The sequence below is a fragment of the Bubalus kerabau genome, chromosome 5 (genome assembly GCF_029407905.1).
Source record: "Bubalus kerabau isolate K-KA32 ecotype Philippines breed swamp buffalo chromosome 5, PCC_UOA_SB_1v2, whole genome shotgun sequence".
Taxonomy (NCBI): domain Eukaryota; kingdom Metazoa; phylum Chordata; class Mammalia; order Artiodactyla; family Bovidae; genus Bubalus; species Bubalus kerabau.
In genome coordinates this window covers 130,374,071-130,394,548 of record NC_073628.1, presented here as the reverse complement: position 1 = coordinate 130,394,548, position 20,478 = coordinate 130,374,071, and the positions used below count along the sequence as shown (strand labels likewise).

General features: G+C 49.5%; 1 long non-coding RNA gene across 2 annotated transcripts; it reads right to left on the bottom strand.

Annotated features, from left to right (window-relative positions):
- Positions 1–5,683: 5,683 nt before the first annotated feature.
- On the bottom strand, positions 5,684–17,315 carry LOC129654098 (uncharacterized). Of its 2 annotated transcripts, XR_008715411.1 has the most exons (4): positions 17,219–17,315; positions 16,678–16,916; positions 6,028–6,230; positions 5,684–5,918 (listed from the first exon to the last, which is right to left on the bottom strand). It is a non-coding gene; the product is annotated as an uncharacterized LOC129654098 (long non-coding RNA). The 2 variants fall into 2 exon arrangements; XR_008715410.1 differs by lacking the exon at positions 17,219–17,315 and having other exon boundaries at positions 16,678–17,213.
- Between the last annotated feature and the right edge of the window lie 3,163 nt (positions 17,316–20,478).

Genomic DNA, 20,478 nt, shown 5'->3' with positions numbered 1-20,478 from the left:
TATCAACTTTTACCTAAATTTCAGGCCTGCCAGCTTTCTTTACAGATTTCAAACTTGCCAGCCCCCACAATTCCTTAAAATCTCTCTTTTCATATATATATGTATACATGTGCTTAGTCGCTAGTCATGTCTGACTCCTTGTGACCCTTTGGACGGTAGCCTTCCAGGCTCCTCTGTCCATGGGGTTTTTCAGGCAAGAATACTGGAGTGGGCCGCCGTTTCCTTCTCCAGGGGATCTTCCCGACCCAGGGATGGAAACCCCGTCTCCTGTGTCTCCTGCATTGCAGGCAGCTTCTTTACCCACTGGGGAGGCCTATGTGTATATAACTTCCTATTGGCTCTGTTTCTCTGGTGGACTTCAGCTAATACAAACCCCCATCACAGCCTGGCCTTGGACTTGCCCGCTCACCCATCTGCCTCTTGTGAGGGCAGATACTAAACTTGGCCCCATAGCATCCCCTGGGTCTGGCAGACGGCTTGCCTGTAATAGGCCTTAATTTGTATTTGTTGCATATTGAATGAGTTCATTTGGGAAACAAGAAAGACCTATATCCCCCAAACCAATCAAACAACCATTCACGGCAGCCCAGGCAGTTCCTGACTTATATGGGTTGAGTTCCAAAAATTCATTTGAGTTAGTTGTCTGAAGCTTTTTCCCACAACGACAAGGATATCAGTGCTGGCAAGCCTCCCGGGCGGGCTGCCAAAAACCTATTTAACCCAGAGTATAGATTAAGTACTGTGCATTTGCCATGCAAAATAGTAGAAAACAATACTCTTGTAAAGCTAGTAATTAAAAGAGACATATGATAGTATTGAGTAAAATAGGTAAACATTTTTTATTTTGAATATTGGAGTCTGAGGAAAAATGATTAGAAAAGGATGAGAATGTAGAGAGAGACATGGAAAAGCCTAAATGGAATTTCAGAGTATTTCCAAGGGTTTTAGAAGTCAATGAGACTGAGTTTTTATTTTGTCTAATTTCTGTGCAGAACTCAGGGTTGTCCCTCCCCTTCCCCAATTGCTATATAATGAGGCCAGCTTTTATTGGTCTCAGTGAAGGTCATTGGTTTGTTCACAAAATGTAACAAAAACGGGGAGTGAAGAAATCCTGTGGGGGTGGCTTTGGCAAGAGTTAGGGCTTCCCTTGCGGCTCAGCTGGTAAAGAATTTGCCTGCAATGCGGGAGACCTGGGTTCAAGAGAAAGAAAGGGAAAAAGCCTAGCATAGAACTGGAAAAGGGTGTGTGCCTACACGGGAAACCGGGTCACTTGTGCTGAAGTTCACTGAGTCTTGAGAGGAGATGAAAGAGAAAGAAGACAGGCTGGAGCATGGCTCCATCAGGGCCCAGGATCTGAAGAGCTGTAGGGATGGGAGAAGGAAATGCAACCCACTCCAGTGTTCTTGCCTGGAGAATCCTGTGGACGGAGGAGCCTGGTAGGCTGCAGTCCATGGGGTTGCTAAGAGTCGGACATGACTGAGCGACTTCACTCTCACTTTTTATTTTCATGCATTGGAGAAGGAAGTGGCAACCCACCCCAGTGTTCTTGCCTGGAGAATCCCAGGGACAGGGGAGCCTGGTGGGCTGCCATCTATGGGGTTGCACAGAGTCGGACAAGACTGAAGCGACTTAGCAGCAGCAGCAGCAGCAGCAGGGATGGGGAGGTGCGCAGTTCCTCATCCCTATCACCAGGAGGCACTGTTATCCTGTTCTCCAGAGGCTGGGGGTTGGTGGGCGGGGTGGGGGTGGGGTTCAGTTCAGTTCAGTTCAGTCGCTCAGTCCTGTCTGACTCTTTGTGACCCTATGAATTGCAGCACGCCAGGCCTTCCTGTCCATCACCAACTCCCGGAGTTCACTCAAACTCATGTCCATCGAGTCGGTGATGCCATCCATCCATCTCATCCTCTGTCGTCCCCTTCTCCTCCTGCCCCCAATCCCTCCCAGCATCAGAGTCTTTTCCAATGAGTCAACTCTTCACATGAGGTGGCCAAAGTACTGGAGTTTCAGCTTTAGCATCATTCCTTCCAAAGAACACCCAGGGCTGATCTCCTTCAGAATGGACTGGTTGGATCTCCTTGCAGTCCAAGGGACTCTCAAGAGTCTTCTCCAACACCACAGTTCAAAAGCATCAATTCTTCGATGCTCAGCTTTCTTCACAGTCCAACTCTCACATCCACACATGACCACAGGAAAAACCATAGCCTTGACTAGACGGACCTTTGTTGACAAAGTAACGTCTCTGCGTTTGAATATGTTGTCTAGGTCGGTCATAACTTCCCTTCCAAGGAGTAAGCATCTTTTAATTTCATGGCTGCAGTCACCGTTGGGGGGTGGGGTGTGTCTCAGCCTGAAGGAGTTGGTGGGGAAAGCAGGAGGGTGGGAGTGTGGTGGACATTTCCAAGCTGAGTGTTACTCCCGCAAAGCCGTCTCTGCTTATAAGGATGGAGAGGAGTGATGTGGACAACAAGTGCCTGAAGAACCAAACAAGGGGCTTTGGCAGTGGGTGGGCCACAGGGAAGGTGAGCTCGGGACTAGCCCTCAAGGCTGGTGTGGTGGGACCAGCAGGAAGGCAGGGGTAGGCAGGCAACATGAGCAAAACCCATGAGATAAGAGGATGCCTGGTGTGTTCAGGAGAGGGAAATAACCCCAAGGTATTGACTTGGTGACACAGAGCAACACAAGTGGGCATGTTAGGGGGGAGAGGTTTGGGGAGGGAGGGAAAAAGAGCAAGACAATAAGTTCTTTTCTTAGAAGAACCAAGGCTTTTGAATTTGAAATAGTTTCCGATTTATATAAGAGGTGCAAAGACAGTCCAGAGTTCTGTGTACCCTCTACCCAGCTCCCGCTGCTGCTAACATCATACATAATCATTATACATTTCTCAAAATCAAGACATGAGCATTGAAACCAGACGAACAGGTAAACAATAGACTTTATGCTAATTTCTCCAGTGTTCCCGCTAATGCTCCTCTGCTGCTCCAGGATGCCATTTGGATGCTGCGTTGGAGTCATCCTTCACTCCAATCTGTGGCCGTTTCTCAAACTTCCCTTTACTTTTCATGACCATGGAGGTTCTGATAAGCACTAGTTAGGTGTATTGTAGATTGTCCCCCAATTTGGGTTTGTCTGATATGTTCTTATGATTTGAGTGAGGTTATGGGCTTCTGGAGAAGGAAATGGCAACTCACTCCAGCATTCTTGCCTGGAAAATTCCGTGGATAGAGGAGCCTAGCGGGCTACAGTCCATGGGGTCACAAAGAATCGGACACGACTGAAGTGACAGCAGAAGCACGCGCGGGCTTTTAGGAAGAATACCACTGAGGCAGAGTGCCCGTCTCATCCAGTGATGTCACAAGGCCCGTGGCCTCAGCATGACAAACCATGGGTGTGAGCCCTTCCTGGGCTCTCAAAGTGTAGCCTCAGCCTACTGTTCCAGAATCATCTAGTAGTCCTGCCGACGTGTATCTTACTAGAAAAAGCTTCAGTGTTAGTCGTGCAATTGTGCTTGACTCCTTGCGACTCCATGGACTGTAGCTCACCAGGCCCCTCTGTCTATGGAATTCTCGGGGCAAGAATGCTGGAGTGGGTTGCCATTCCCTTATCCAGGGGATCTTCCCCACCCAGGGTTCAAACACTAGTCTTCTGCATTGCAGGCAGATTCTTTATTATCTGAACCACCAAGGAAGTTCAGCCCCTGGGTGATTCCTCATTAATGCTCCCTACTAAAAAGTCACTATTTTCCCCTTCCCACACTCTGTTTGTTAGAAGGGACTCACCAAGTCCAGATCACAATCAAGGGGATGGAATTAAGCTCCACTTTCTGGGGGAGAGTGGAAAAAAATTTGTGGAGATGTGTTAAAACCACCAGGTAATCATTGAGGGGGTGATTTTTTGAAGCTAAGCAGATATGCTGTTTCCGTGAGTTCATTACTGGGCTAGTTGATTTTACCAAAACTACAGCGCAGAGGACACAGAAGGGAGCTAGAGACAGGATGAAAGATCCAAGGGTCCCTTAGACTGGGGACTGGTGTCTGAGAGCCAGAGAGATTCTTCTTCTGCCTGTGGTCAGTTGCCCAGCCGCGTGTTGCCGGAACCGGGGCTAGGTGAGTGTTCGTGACCTGGCCGGGGCCTCTGCAGACGTGTCACGGTGGTGACGAAAGTGTGTGGGTATGGCTGTGGGAGGAGAAAGGTGCACTTCGAGTGGGTTCCTGGAGATGAATTCTTGGCCGTCTTTTGCAGGAAAAGAGTCAAGGACTCAGCTGTAAGAATTCAGTCTGTCTTATCCCCTGACCCTCCCTGCTGGGGGCTCTGAGACTGGCAGAAGTGGAGGAGATGCCCTCCAGCTTCTCTGAGGCTCTTACATCTGAGCTGTGATTGGAGCCTACTCCTGAGCCCACTCGGCAACTGTCGGCAGCCTCCTCCGTGGGGTTGCAGCGTGGCACGGCGCTGACCCACTGGTTGGTGTTAAGACCCTCCTCTACCCGTCCTCCTCCCCAGACCTGGGGAGTCAGTCTTCAGCTGGGACCCACCTGAGCCCTGCTGGTGTGTAAGTGGCTGTGATGCACCGTCATAGGAAGCGACGTCCCAGCATCGGGGCCTCGAGGTCTTGCCCCTTCTCTTTCTCCCTCACATCCCTTTCTGCAGAGCTGGGGTTTGGATCGGCTGGAGGCATACTTAGGACCTCCTTCCCGTCCTTGTCTCTGCCACTGTCCAGCCTTTGAGAGACAGGCTGACTTGGCGGGGTGCAAAGGGCTTTATCCCAAGATGCCTCCGAGCCCTTGGCGTCCTGGCTTGAGTCACAGCTGGTCCTTACCGTGTGTGTGGCAGGTGCCGTAAATGCACCGTGCATTGTCCCTCCATTTACTTGATTCCACTGATCTGTGACCTGGCTCCATCTCATTTCTTCCAAAAAGTCTCCCTGGATTTACTTTATTTATGTCAACTAAATTTTACCGTGGCTGATTTAACCTCAGCTCTATGCTGTCTGTGTTATTGAATAGTTTCAAAGTGAACATTCAGGCTCCCCATCAAGAGTAGAAGCCCTTTGAGGGGATCTCCTGCCTCTCTAAGTCTGTGTCATTGATGGACAGGCTGAAGGGCGGAGGCTGAAGCTTTTTGTCATATATGGTCCCTAGTGACTCAATTCATCCTTCGGCATAATTGAAGATCTGGATCAAACTTCCAACAGTCAAAGGATGTCCTGCCTATATGTGTGTGATTGGGTGGGGAATGTTGCTTCTTATTCTAACCCTGTGGTCAGGTCTCAGTACGGCAACTTCTCTATTTCTTAAAAAATTAGGAGGAGGCAGAATTATTCTTTCTCTAAGGGATTCAAAGACACCTCCCTTCCCTGAGGCCACACCCCCACTCCCTAATGCCTGCAGAGAGAAAGCTGGGTACCTAGACTAATGATAACCTGGACAGACATCTTCCAGCTGTCAGGAGTGGGGGAAAGTACACTGGTTCTACCCAGGGCTTTTATTTTTTTCCCTTGCCTCCTTATTTGCATTCAGTAAGGGAGTGACACTTTCTAGAACATAACCTCCCTTTCCCATTCCAGGAATCTAATTGTTATTTCTGTGTTTGTGAAAGATAAAGGATTAGCAAGAATGCTTTGCATCAAGTCGCCATTTGTAAATGCTTTATAATTATTTATGAAATTATCCTGCATTTTATAGCATGGGAGATAATAACTTAAATTGATGTATTAAACATGCATAATCATTATTTTAAGCATATTAAATGCACCTCTGTAGAATAATCATTTCACAAACATGAAGAAAGCCTGCAGAAGTGGCACCTTAATTTAAGACATTACAGGATTTGTGACACCCAAATCCACGACCCTTTTTTCTTGATGACAGATGGAGTTTCTTATCTGGCTGCAGTGTTCTTCTTTCTTGAAGTGAAAATGAATTCTTAAATTAAAAAAAATATATTATCGAGGTAATTTTGGCAGTGTGGTGAAGCAATGGGAGACGAGATAAGGAGCAGAATTTCCAAGGGCCAGAGCAAAATTGGACAAACCTGATCTATCCTTGTCTTGGTCCTCCCCACGCCCAGGGTACCGGGAGAGTCGTCTGGTCTTCTGCTGGGGCTCTGGGGAGGAGCTGGGAACTGACTGGTGGTGCAGGCTGGTACATTTTTCTCCTGTAATGCCAGGGCTTTGGGGCTCTTCTGATCAAAGGCAGCCCCAAAATAGAAGATCCATTTCACACAGCAAGGGGTCTCTGTAACGAGGAGGAGAATCAGGAGAAATGTAAAACTCAGCAAAAAGGGGTAAGGAGAAAGAGGAGAGAGGAAAAACATAATGCCAGCTTATTATTTATGTGAATCTGGTTTATTTTATTGATTTATGTGTTTTTTTTGATTAGTGGATCCAAGGCACACATGCCCGTCTCCCTAGCAGTGCACCGGCGCTGCCTCTGCTGGTGGCGCCCTCTGCTGGTCACTGTCAGAATTTCAACGCTGTTGAAAGAGCGTTCAACATCTCTTGGGGCTTCCCCGGTGGCGTTAGAGGAGAAGAACCTGCCTGCCAGTGCAGGAGACGTAAGAGATGAGGGTTTGATCCCTGTGTTAGGAAGGTCCCCTGGAGGATGGCATGGCAACCCACTCCAGTATTCTTGCCTGGAGAATCCCATGGACAGACGGGGCTGGTGGGCTGCAGTCCACAGGGTCGCCAAGAGTCAGAGACAGCTGAGGTGACTTAGCATGCACAGCATCTCTACCGGTAATGAAGCCTTCCCCAGGGTCCTGTGTTATGTATTTTATGAACATAATCTTATTCAATTCTGACAACAATCATTAGAGGAAAAAAACGGAACCTCAGACAGTTTAAATGGAGATCCAATCTCTTAACTGCTGGACTGCACCGAGTCAGCCGCCAGGCTAGAGAGCTGACCTTGGGTAGGTGGTCCTGTTATTCAGCCCCAGCCCTAGCGATAAAAGCACATCTATTCTGCATTAAAGACCATACTCCAGCGTCTAAATGATTCCATTTGGGAGTGCAGTCTAGTTTCTAACTTAAATCCATCAATATCTCAAGTGCATGTTTTTCTGGGGTGGAGTGAGCCTTTGCAACACATGCATTATTTATTCTATGATCTAGTGATGGGCCTTGTGCATTTACATATTGGAAGTCACACCGTTCTTCTTTGCTCTAACACCTCATACCCAATCTCCATCAGGAAAATCTATCAGCTTCATCTTCAAAATATACCCAGGACCCAGCTGCTGTCCAGCAGGTCCGCTAATCACCATCTTGGTCTTAGGCATAGTCATTACCTATTTGTGTTACTGCGCCAGTCTCCTAACTGGCGTTCCATGGTCTTCCGCAGCGGTCAGAGCCAGTCCAGGAGAACGTAAACTGCATCATGTCCTTTTGTTCATCTCCTCCAGGTACAAGCCAAACAGTCTCATCAGAGTCTGTAGAATCCTGCAAAATCTGGCCTCTCTGATCACGCTTGCCCTTTCTCTCTCCTTCCCTTTTCCCCTTGTTCACACTGCTCCAGCCCCAAGGGCCTCCATGGGATTCCTGGAATACACACGCCAAGCTCTGCCTCTAACTTTGCACTGACTGATCCTTCTGTCTGGAATGCCCTTCCCTTAAATATCCTCATAACCTGCCTCACCTCCTTTAAACTTTTGCTCAGATGCCACCTTCTTAATGAAGCCTACCCCATCAACCTACTTAAAAGTCCATCACTCTACCCCTCATTGTCAATCTTCCTTCCCTATTTTATTTTTCTGACCTGACATTGGTGCTGAAAGTCCAGCACCTTGGAAAACCTTTTAATCCTGGAAAACTGGGATCAATGGTCCCCCGAGTGGCGGGCAGGGAGGGCACTGGAAGGCGGGGTCAGCCGTCCCCAGGAGCTCCTGAGACTCTTGCTCCAGCCTGGGAGTCTGGGGCAGGGGACTATCTTTCCGTTGCCGAAGGATGGAGAATGGCTCCATCTCAGAAAAAGCTTTTTGAGTTATTGAAATTGCTGCTTATTATGAAGAAGAAAGTGAGTTTCTACTTCCCAGTAAGTGGTGCAAGAGTAGAAAAATGATAGTGTAATGATGTTCCAGTGGAACAATTATTTTCCTGAGATGGAACAACATAAAATATCACTTTGATTACACTCTGCCTACTTACTCCACCCCCTCCAGCTGGGTTTAGTGGCCAATAAATCTTCCGGGAGCCTCCCTGACCTGGGGCTGCTGCCTCCGCAGGGACTCGCTGGCTAGCCGGGTCCTCCTCTGCCCGGCCTAGCTGGTTTCTCCCGACCGCCCCTTGAGATGATTCATCTGGGCCAGAGCCAGGGGCAGAGGTGAAAGGAGACTGAGGCAGGGAGGCAGGGGGTTCAAGGGTGTGACCTTGAACCAGAGATGAAGGCCTGCCTGGGGGCTGGCTGGAGAGGCCGTTGGTGGACAGACGGAGGAGGAGAGGGGAGCCAGGGAGAGACTTTAAAGGCAGTTTTGGAAGGGGTGTTTGCACGGGGAGGGAAAACAGGAGGATCACTCAGAAGGTGAGGAGGGGTCCCAACCAGCAGAAAACCTTCGGTGGCATTCATTGGTGCTGCCAGCTGGGGCAGAAACATGGACACTGTTCTTTCGCTCTCTTTGATTAAATATCCAGACATACTCAGGTTGTTTGGTCCCTGAGTCTGTCTCAGTCTGCTTGTTGTTCTTGTACAGTCGCTAAGTCGTGTCCAACTCTTTGCGACCCCACAGACTGCAGCACGCCAGGCTTCCCTGTCCTTCAGTGTCTTTGGGAGTTTGCTCAGATTCATGTCCATTGAGTTGGTGATGCCATTCAACCATCTCATCCTCTGTCGTCCCCTTCCCCTCCCGCCTTCAATCTTTCCCAGCATCAGGGTCTTTTCAGATGAGTCGGCTCTCCGCATCAGGTGGCCAGAGGATTGGAGCTTCAGCTTCAGCATCAGTCCTTCCAGTGAATATTCAGGGTTAGGCTGCCATAATAAAGCACCACAGGCTGAAAGTAAGTGAAAGTGAAAGTCGCTCAGCCGTGTCTGACTCTTCGAAACCCCATGGACTATACAGTCCATGGAATTCTCCAGGCCAGAACCTGGGCTGGGGAGCCTTTCCTTTCTCCAGTGGATCTTGAGTGGCTGAAATAAGAGAGCTTTATTTCTCACAGTCTGGAGGCCTAGATCAAGGTGCTGGTCGATATGGTTTCTGGTGAGACCTCTCTCCTGGCTTCTAGACAACCTTCTAGCCATGTCCTCACGAGGAAGAGAGAGAGAAAGGGCTCTCGTGTCTCTCCCTTTTCTTATAAAGGCACCAAGTCGTTCAGATTGAAGTCCTGCCTCCGACCTCCTTTACCCTTTATCACTTGCTCATAGGCCCTGTTTCCAAACCCATCGGACTTTGACCTGTGAATTTGGAAGGGGAATATAAGCATCCATCCCTGCACGTTGCCTAATTAGAATTGATGCTTCCCCCTGGGCCCTGGCTTCAACCGAGAGATGCAGTCTGGGAAAAGCTCACCTCCAGCCACAGGATTACATCCTGTCCCCAGATATTTAAATCAGTGGTTCTCAAAGTGGGGTCCCTGGACCAGCAGAATCAGCATCACCTCGGAACTAGTCAGAAATGCCTCTTCTCAGGCTGCCCACCTCAGCCCCTCGAGTCAGGGACTCCAGGGATCTGTGTTTTAACAAGCCTGCCAGACAATTTCAGCGTAGGACTGAATTTGAAAACAACTGTGAATAAATGGAAGTCTCCCCTGAGAGGGCTTCCCAGGTAGTAGTAAAGAGCCTGCCTGCCAGTGCAGGAGATGTAAGAGACGCGGGTTCAATCTCTCAGTGGGGAAGATCCCCTGGAGGAGGGCATGGCAACCCACTCCAGTATTCTTGCCTGTAGAATCCCATGGATAGACGAGCCTGGTGGGCTATATAGTCCATGGGGTCGCAAAGAGTCAGACACGACTGAAGCAACTTCGCATGCACGCACCTACTCCCCTGAGAACTGTACCTAGAGATTTTCAACCTTTAGAATCAGAGTCACCGGGAGAGCTTATAAAAATATAGGTGGTCCAGCCCCACCATCTGAGTCTGTGATACAGGGGCCTATGGTGAGGCTGGAGAATGTAGATTTCTAGCAGGTTCCCAGGAAGGCTGATGCCGCTGGTCTTGGGACTTCTGGGAGCTCTTCTGGGCACTTTCCTCGGAAGGTGCTTACCACGGGTCAGGTTCCAGGTGTTCTCTGCCCCTTCACTCCAGACTGGCCGGCCCTGGCTTCTCATGGTCATGTGCACCTGGGCGGCTGCTCCGTCCCGTGTGGTCTGGTGTTGGGGTTTGGGTGCCTGACACTCTCAGGCCAGAGCTCCACCAAAGGACCTGTTCAGGCTCAAACTGGATGTGGGGCATAGGTCCACCTCACTGATGTCCACGAGCTGGTCCTTGTCTCTGACCCAGTCTCTTTTGCCACTTCTGTTTCAGGACTAAGTGGGACCCTGGTCAGGCTGTCTGAGTTCAGCATCTGATCAGGGTCCTGTTTCCTCCTGGCTGGCGGAGCCTGGCCTTAACAGTGCTGTGATCTCCTTCCCTAACATCCAGCTCTCGCACATCACCACATCCTTGTTTTAATTTCTGCTCCTGAGCCTGGATGCTGGAGCCAGGGCCCTCCTACTAACTGCCAGACGTGACTGATCCTCTCCTCCTGCTTCCCCAGTTTTCTGGATTTGGCCTCCTGGGAGGTGATTCTCAGCCTCTGAGTTGTCCACTTGAGTGCCCTGAGGGCCCAGGCCACCCACTGCTGCTGTTCCAGCCACAAATCCCCGGGTCCACACCAGGGCTAACAGCAGCAGCAGCAGTTCTGACAGGGCTGGTCCACCCCTGTGGGAAGTCCTGGCCCCAAGTCCTCCATGGTCTAGCCTGTCCACCCAGCTGTCCATGTCCTGGACCATGTCCGGGGACGTGACAGGCCCCCGGTGCCATGTGCCAGGACATGGTCCAGCCTGGGAGAAGCGACGCTGGCCCTTGGAGATGCCGTATTGTTAAGCCGTGTTGCTGTGGCCATAGAGGGATGCGCTGTGCTGTTGGTTGGACTCCCGAGTCCTTAGGATGAAGGACAGGTGGTGGGTTTTTATTGCACTGTTATCAATTATAGGGGTCCTTTAGCAACTGCTGGCTGGGAAGGAGAGGAATGAAGGCTATGGTTTTGTCCTAATTTGTTTGGTTTGGGGCTGGACCCCAAGCTCTGGAACCACAGTAATTAGCCCAGCTGCAGAATTGGGCACACGAAGCATGTGGCTGTCACTGCTCCAAGGGGCCGGGCTGGCACCAGAGCCTTTGGATCTAACGAGGGGGCTGCTGCTGGGGGAGGGGTGTGCGTGCAGCAGCAGATGCAGGTGGGGGGTGGGGGCTTTTAGTTCCCAGCCTCCCCTCCCTACTCCCTCTCTCTCCTCTTTTGGCGTTTGGAGCTGCCCTGTTGCTGAGTCTGGGGGTGGGGGTCAGGGAGGAAGGGAGCCCCCTTGGGATTAGGAGGGCAGAGGCGAGGGAGGGGCACATGGAGTGTCCGACTGGCATGGAAGCCCGCTTGATGGCCAGTCTGGGATGGTCTGGTGTTCACCAGGCAGGGACAGCGAAGGGGAGTGTGGGGAAGTTGTGCAGAGGCCCGGGTCTCTGGGGACAGGGCAGCTGCCATTTGCCAAGCCAACCAGAAAATTGAAAAGATGGCTCAGCATGCACGCTGGCGGTCTGGGTGGGAGAAGGGTAGGCACGAGTCAGGGGCATGAGGGGGCCCCGGGCTCCCCAGAAGGGCTCTGCGGGACCAACGATGGGGACCCGGCTGGGAGCATCTTTGCACGTGGGGCTGGTTGGTTTCCCCCGGGAGTGCATTCCAAGTCCTGTTGCTGGAGCTATGAGCTGTGCCAGGGGTGGGCACTGTGGGTGTACACCCCCCAGCCTTCAGGGGGGCTGCTGCACGGCCTCTGAAGGAGGCTTCCCCACCCTGGCTTTCCATCCATCCTTCTCAAGCCCTAATTGAGACGCCCGGTTCCCAGCGTACCCGTGCGAACAGTTAAGCCGCTTCAGGCGCTTGACCTCTGTGTACAGCAAGGGTGTCCAGAATTTGTGGCATTTTGCTGACTCCAGGTCTCTGCTCCCGATTGTAGAAGGAAATCATGGCAGGAGAGATTTAGGGCAGACATTTAGGAAGGAACTCATAAAAGGAGGTGAGGAACGTGGCGGGGAAAGGAGCTGAGGGTTGTCTCAACAATCCACTTCAGGACTCCGACTAGCAAGTCAAGTGAGGTAAAGCTGACGTCCGAGGCCTGGGGGCTGGAGAGGAACCCACCGACCAGAGACACCGAGGGCTGTCAGAGTGGGCCGGGACCAGATGTGTACCTGGGAGCCAACGTCGCGCCAGCTGCCGATGGCTTCCTTGGCCGAGTTGTCTTCCTTGCCGTGTGCCCAGAGTGATACCACAGGGACACAGAGCCATTCAGAGACGAGCAGGGTGCGAGGGAGGCCAGGCCACTGCCCTTTACCTCTGCCCCGGTAGAGGCACTTCCTTCCTCTTCCTGTCAGCAGGGCTGGAGGACGTGCTCTCTCCCAAACCCGTGGCAAACGGCAGCCCTTGGCTTTTCCTCTGGCCCTTCCTGTTCCTAACAAGTCTGAATGGCCAGAGCTTGAAGAGGCAGTGAGTGAAGTGCAAGTCACTCAGTCGTGTCCGACTCTTTGTGACCCCATAGACTCTACAGTCCACGGAATTCTTCAGGCCAGAATCCTGGAGTGGGTAGCCTTTCCCTTCTCCAGGGGATCTTCCCAACCCAGGGATTGAACCCAGGTCTCCCGCATTGCAGGTGGATTCTTTACCAGCTGAGCCACCAGAGAAGCCCTTGAAGAGGCAGAGAAAGGATTAAAAAAAAAAAAAAACAAAACAAAACACCCAGATCCCAAGAATGGTCAAAGCAGTGAGAGACCGAGAGAGAAGTGTGTGAGAGAACTGAACGCCGGCTCTCGGGCTGCGGTTTGGGGAAGGTGGGGAGGCTTATTTCCGTCAGGCTGAGCCCAAGCCGGGAGGACACGCAGTCTGCTGCGGGGGGCTGGCGTGGGGACGGGGACGGGCCTGCAGCATCCGTGGCCGTGACGGTTCACTCTCATGACCCGCCGTCTCCCCCACGAGCCTCTGCCCTGCTCCACTTCCGTGCCCCTCTACCGGGAACTCTGGTTGAACAGCATCAATGCCTGTTTTGTTCATCCTGTGTCCTCTGGGCTCTGTGAGAGCTCTCTGGAGTTGGTGAAAGGAGTTTAGGAAGAGGGAGGTATGGCTGCTGGCACGCAAGCCGGGCGCACGAGCCTGCTGTATCTCCACCGTGGGCTCTTCCTGCTAGTTTCTCTCTCTTCTCTGGCCACCTCCTTTCTCCACACCCTACTACCATCCTTCTCTCTTTGCTCATTTTTCCTGTTTCCCCTCCACAGACCTGGCCTGGTCCCTGGTTGTTCTGACGCACACAGAAAGATGCATTTGTAGCGTGCTTTCTCAAGGAGTCCTCCACAGACACTCAGTCCCGGTGTAAAAATATGCAGCCAGGGTCCCACTGTGTACTCCCTTCCTGGACCTTCCTGGACTGCGCCTGCTCATGCATCTCTCCAGGCATCTGAAAGGATGGAGCCAGGCCGCATCCAGGCAGGTGGAACAGGCCCCGGCTGCAATTTAATTGCATTCCTCTGACCACACATCACCCCGTGTTCTCACTCACTTCCTGCTATTTGTGTGTGCTAAGTCACTTCAGTCGTGTCCCACTCTGTGCGACCCTATGGACCACAGCCCACCAGGCTTCTCTGTCCATGGGATTCTCGGGCAAGAATACTGGAGTGGGCTGCCATGCCCTTCTCCACGGGGTCTTCCCAACCCAGGGATCGAACCCGCGTCTCTTACATTTCCTGTATTGGCAGGCGGGTTCTTTACCACTAAGCACCACCTGAGACGGCCATCCTGATGCTTGATACCCCCTTTAAAAGAGCAGAGGCCTTTCACGCACCTTGACAAGAGACAAATCGCATTTTCCTGATGTGACTGGCTGGATGTTGGAGCACTACTCCCAGAAGATTTATCCGTCAAAGTAGCATTGTGAGAAAGTGTTGATGCTTAGAGCTCGCTGCCTTTTATTTGAGACTAATTTGTAACACAGACAATAATTGTAGACGTGTTTTTGAGAGAGAGGGATCAACGGGAGGATAGGTACAAATGTCAGGATGTCATCAGTGATTTGGTCAAAAAGTCAGCTTGGAGAAAATACCTGAAAATCAGTACGCAGTTACTGGAGCTGCCTAAGCCTTCCATTTCATCATCTGCTGCCATGGAAAATAACAACCCAGGAAGATAATGAATGAGCCAGAAATTCTGCAAGATTCTCATCTGTCAAAGAAGTTGTTTATCCCACATACTGGTTTCCAGCCCCTAAAATGAACCTGGCTTGCCCATACATGTGGTACCACTTTTGGAGACAAAAAAGGTAGTAGGTAAGCTTTTGGGTCGGGAAGAACCCCTGGAGAAGGAAATGGCAACCCACTCCAGTATTCTTGCCTGGAGAATCCCATGGATGGAGGAGCCTGGTGGGCTACAGTCCACGGGGTCGCAAAGAGTCGGACACACCTGAGCGACTTCACTCACTTACTCACTCAAGCTTTTAAGACAGCCTCTAGTGATCCCTGCCTCTGGGTAGTCACTCACCTGTGTAATCCCTTCCCCTTTAGTGTGGGCTGGACTCAGTTGCTTCTAAATGAATAAAATATGGTAGAAGTCTGTTTTAGGCCACTAAGTTTTGGGATCATTTGTTATACAACAGCAGAAACCCCGAGACTAATTCTTGATCTCTAGGGCCCCTTTAGACCCCTCTGCTCACCACTGTCCCTGCTTGCTGTTCTCCAGCTTCCCAGTTCTATCTCCCAGGCCCTAACCTCTTGCTTTGACTCCATCTTTAGCTCCCCCTCCAGTTGCTTGGGTTGATGGTCAGGTCTTGGCCTTACCATGTGGCTTTGACCTTGGTACCTCTCCAGATACAATGTGAGGGGTCTGCCTTCTGAATGAACACTTTATAATCTTGTGTAAGACACCGCTTACCTCCTGAACCCTATGCTGGCTAGACCTGCCCTCCCAACCAAAAGATCCACCCAAAAGCAGGATCAGAAAGTCAACTGACTCACTAGAGCAGGAAAGCCTAACCAGATATGCTGGAAAGATTTTCAGTGAAAGCTGAAAAAACCTCCTTATCTTGAGAAAAATCCCTTGCCTCAGTGGGCCTTCCCCATTCTCTTAAGCATTCCTATCAATCTGGACTTTCCTGCATTTGTTAGCTGATGGATGGCAAGTGGTTGGCCCATTACTTTGTAAAAACAAGATGTTGTTTTCAGATATTTTTCTTTCCTCCCTCTTCCCCCTACTCCTGCCTCACTTAAAAGCTTTCATTCTTTAAGTCTAGTCAGTATTTCATTCATTATTATCATTATTTTTGTAATTTAGACATTAAAATGATCGAGTCTGGGTTTCATTATGGGGCTCTGGTGACTTAGGATAAATATTCTCTGAGACTGAGAGAGTATTTGGCTACTTTTTCTCAGTCACTCTGGTCTCATGATAGTTCTGGCTTCAGAGTAAACCTGAGGCCAACCGAAGTTGGGGCACAGAATTAGAATTCTATTCATGGTCACTGGGTTGCCCACAGATTCTGATGGCTCAAATAAAAATCTAACATTTCTGTGTGGGTCTGGGGGAAACTGGACATGACATGCCTCATCTCTTGTCACCAAGACATAATATCCTAATAGGAGAAACGCTTGATGACAAGCGAAGGGTGCCTTGCCCATAGGAGATGCATGCTAAGCGTTTTAAGTATCTGCTGCGAAGGTGAACAAGACTGTGGATGTCTACCCACCTGCTTCTTGCAATGACGTCATCTGCGGTAACCCTGGAATCGCTGATGTGTGACCAGCTCAGTCCCGAAGGGTTGTTTCTCTTGAGGTCCAGACCCCTGGACCCACAGCTCACCAGACAATGCCCTTGAGCGCCCCTCAAGAATGGAAAGCTTTTCATACCCCAGATCGAACTTCTTATCTTTCACCCAAAGCTGCCCCTCATCCATTCTCTCTTTCCTGTCTTCTGGAATCCCTTCATTTTGTTCCAGCTAGAAAGCTGGGGTCAGCTACAACTCTTGTGTCTCCCTCACATGGGCTTGCGGCCAGTCTCTGAGTTGGGTGGATTTTATGTTTCGTATGTTTTTTTTCTTTCTTTCTTCAAGTATATATTTTATTGATGTATAGTTCATTTACAACGTTTCAGGTGCACAGCAAGGTGATTCAGTTACACACATATTATTTTTGAAATTATTTTCCATTATAGATTATTATAAGATACTGACTATAGTTCCCTGTGCTATACTGTAAACATTTGTTGCTTGTTGCATATCTATATTTTTAAATTAGAAATCTAGTATTCTATTCATACTAAGTCAAACAAGCAGAATCAAAAAGTCATAAATTTTTTAGTTAGGCAAAAATTCAAAAGTTTTATAAAATGTATATATATCATACATATTATTTACATATATTATACAGAAGCTTTTCTACTATGCTTGCTAAAGGCTTGAGAAAGAACATCAATAAAAAAAGAAAGAAGAGATGGAGAAATTGAAAAATATAAACTAAATGAGATGGGAGCACTGACTGGGAAGTAGACAAAGTGAAGCCAACTGCTGCTGTTCAGTCGCTCAGTCGCGTCCGGCTCTTTGTGACCCCGTGGAGTGCAGCACGCCAGGCTTCCCTGTCCTTCACCATCTCCCAGAGCTTGCTCACACTCACGACCTTCGAGTCGGTGATGCCATCCAGCCATCTCGTCCTCTGTCACCTCCTTCTCCTCTTGCCTTCAATCTTTCCCAGCATCAGGGTCTTTTCCAGTGAGTCAAACTAGATAAAAGTAAAAGATCGTCATATAGTCCAGTTGTTTTTAAACACGGCTGCTCATTAGAAGCAAACTGGAGCTCTGGAGAAAAGAAAGTGTCTTATATGTTTCTTGAGCAGGGTCCCTCCCTCCACCTCCATGGTCCCCTGATGTCTCTTCTGCGTTACTTCTAACCTGCCCTTTGCTTCCAGGAGTCAGCTCATCCCCACATTCCTGCCAGAGAGACCAGAACTTTAAAACCATTCAAAGACTTTTTATCACCCTTGGGTAAGCTGCCCAAACTGTGAGTGTCGTGGCAAGACCTTACCTGATGTGATCAGGCCTGACTTCCTTCTGCAGCTGTATCATTTTTTCTGAATGCACCTTGAATTTGATGCTTTAGGCACAGTGAGCACTGTCCAACTACTCTCTTCAGGCTTTACATACAAGGTTTCCTGGCTTGGGAATCTCCTCCTACCCTGTTGGCTCACCACTGCACCTGGGTTTCTTCCCTTTTTCCTTCCAAACTCAGCTTAGCTGCCACCTCCCCTGACGAGTCTTCCTTATCCCCAGGCCTGGGTTGGCTATGAATACTTCTCAGTGGGCTCCGAAGTGCCCTGCACTTGTTCTACCATTGGAAATACCTGCTTGCCCCGTGAGAGCAGGGATGACCATGTGTCTGGTGCCTCAGACACTGCCTGGCCCGCAGGAGGACACTTGAAATAATTCACCAGGAACAAAGGAATGTGCCAAATACACTGAAGGGGAGTTTTCCAATTTCTGAGAACCAGTGTGTACTAAAAACTTCCCCCTGTGCCCTTGCCCACAAGGAAACTTTAGCTAGTATAATGTGATAATATTATAATATAATATATAATACAATTATATGTATATATATATAGGGCTTCCCTGGTGGCTCACATGGTAAAGAATCTGCCCGCAATGTGGGAGACTTGAGTTTGATCCCTGGGTCAGGAAGATCCCCTGGAGAAGGAAATGGCAATCCACTCCAGTAGTCTTGCCTGAGAAATTATACATAATACATATTAATAATACATAAAATATATAAATACATAAAGTCCATATATATTTTATATTATATATATGTAATATATAATGTTGCATATATATAGATCATAGTCTAATGAGTCCTAGACTCAGGGTCCTTTGCCTCTTGTTAGGAGAAGTTACTGAACATGGGCTCCAACATCACTGCAGATGGTGACTGCAGCCATGAAATTAAAAGACTCTTGCACATTGGGAGAAAAGCTCTGATCAACCTAGACAGCAGATTAAAAAGCAGAGACATTACTTGGCCAACAAAGGTCCATCTAGTCAAAGCTATGGTTTTTCCAGTAGTCTATGAATGTGAGAGTTGGACTATAAAGAAAGCTGAGGGCTGAAGAATCAATGCTTTTGAACTGTGGTGTTGGAGAAGACTCTTGAGAGTCCCTTAGACTGCAAGGAGATCCAACCAGTCCATCCCAAAGGAAATCAGTCCTGAATATTCATTGGAAGGACTGAGGCTGAAGCTGAAGCTCCAATACTTTGGCCACCTGATGTGAAGACCTGACTCCTTGGAAAAGACCCTGATGCTGGGAAAGATTGAGGGCTGGAGAAGAAGGGGATGACAGAAGATGAGGTGGTTGGATGGCATCACCGACTTGATGGACATGAGTTTGAGCAAGCTCCGGGAGTTGGTGATGGACAGGGAGCCCTGGCGTGCTGCAGTCCATGGGGTCGCAAAGAGTCGGACATGACTGAGCGACTGAACTGAACGTGAAGCCTTAGCTTCCGCCACCTGTGAAGCAGGAACCATCTCACCTTGCAGACAGTGTGAGGAAAGGCAAGGCGGTGGAGGCCAGGGTGTCCATCTCTGTAAACTCCAGGCTAGAAGGCAGTTGTTCCTGCTGCTCCCATAGAAGCCTGGACCCGGGGCAACGAACTTGTGCTTTCAAGAGCAAAGCTGACAGAACAGACTTGATAAGGGCCCTGGTTGTCAGATATGATAATAATAGTCTCATTTATTAATATAAAGGCCTGCTAATAGAGGCGGTACTTTTAATTAGCCAACACGGCCACGATATTAATTTTTATCCAGAGTTATTTAAGTCCAAGAGCCTTCTTCCTCTCTTCTGTTAGCACTTAGCTGGAGGGCGATTGAGAACATTTGTAATTGGATTTCTGTGCAGGACTTAATTATAAGGAGACAATAAAGCCCTGAAATGCGGCAGGTTCTACCCTGCTAACTATTATTTTCCAGAGACTCGCTCAGACCAATGAATGTGCAGATTTATCTAAATTATAATTTTTAAACTTATCAAAGCTTTCCCTCCCCTGCCCCCCCAGGACCCGAGAGGACTCTGCTGGGAGTACAGCTTTGCAGGGAGGTGGGCACGGAGGCGGCATGCTTCATTCCTGTAATCAAGTCTTTCGCTCCACGGGCCACCGGGCGGCTTCCCCAGGCCCCTGGGGATCTCAGAAGAGTATTTTCTTCCCTTGGCCAAATGGCTTATTAATAGAATCGGCTTATTTATATCTCACCCAGAAAATCCCAAAGTGACACAGCAACAGGGAGATATTGAGCCAATTAGTTGTTGGGCTTGGTGTCGTGGGGGGAAAGCTAGTTATTAATTTACTGCCCTTCACTAGTGGCAGAATCGATTCAGAGGAAACCAAAAGGAAAACAAGAAGAGGAAAGCCACGTGTTTCAGACCATCTGGGAAAACTCAAAGAGACAAGGCTAAGCCATGCATAGCTTCAGCAAAGCTGTCTAACCATAGGAAAGCAGGGAGACCAAGGCCCCCGTCGGGGGTCAGCCGGCTGCGGCATGGGTACCAGCGTTCATCCGGCGTCTACGAGGGGCCCGTGTGCTTACATCACTGCATTCGGTTCTCACAACACTCTGTCAAACGGGCGTACTTCATCCATTTCACAGAAGAAATGTTCCTTCATTCTTCATTCATTCAATATTTGTTGAATCTGCTTTGGAGAGACAGTAGTGGCCACGACAGAACCTTCACTCTTGCAGCATACTTGGCTCAGTGGAGAGCTTCCCACGATCGTTAGCCAGCATCATACATGAACCCAGGCAGACTGTGCCAACGCCAAAGCCTGGGGAATCACTGTTCCTTCTCCCTGGGTGCTGGGTCCTGTGGCTGGGGTGGCCAGGACAATGCATACCATGTGAGGGCCCCTCTACTTCCTAGCTTTCACTTCCTAACTTTCACTTAACCCTTTCACAAAGGGGAGTGAAAGGGTCGCCAGTGGAGGACAGTTGAGTTAGGGCTGGAAAGAAGAGGGTCTGCTGAGACAAGAGGGTGAGAGAGTTCTTTGCCCACAAGAGTGATTGTGGAAGAGAAGCTCAAGAGTACAGTACTTTTTAAATTACAGTCATTACATTTGTAGACGCTGGTGGCTGGGATGGGAAACATGGGAGAAGGAAATGGCAACCCATGTCATTTCAACCCATTTCCAGTATTCTTGCCTGGAGAATCCCATGGACAGAGGAGCCTGGTGGGCTACTGTTCATTGGGTCATAAAGAGTCGGACACGACTGAGTGACTCAGCACACATGGGAAACAGAAT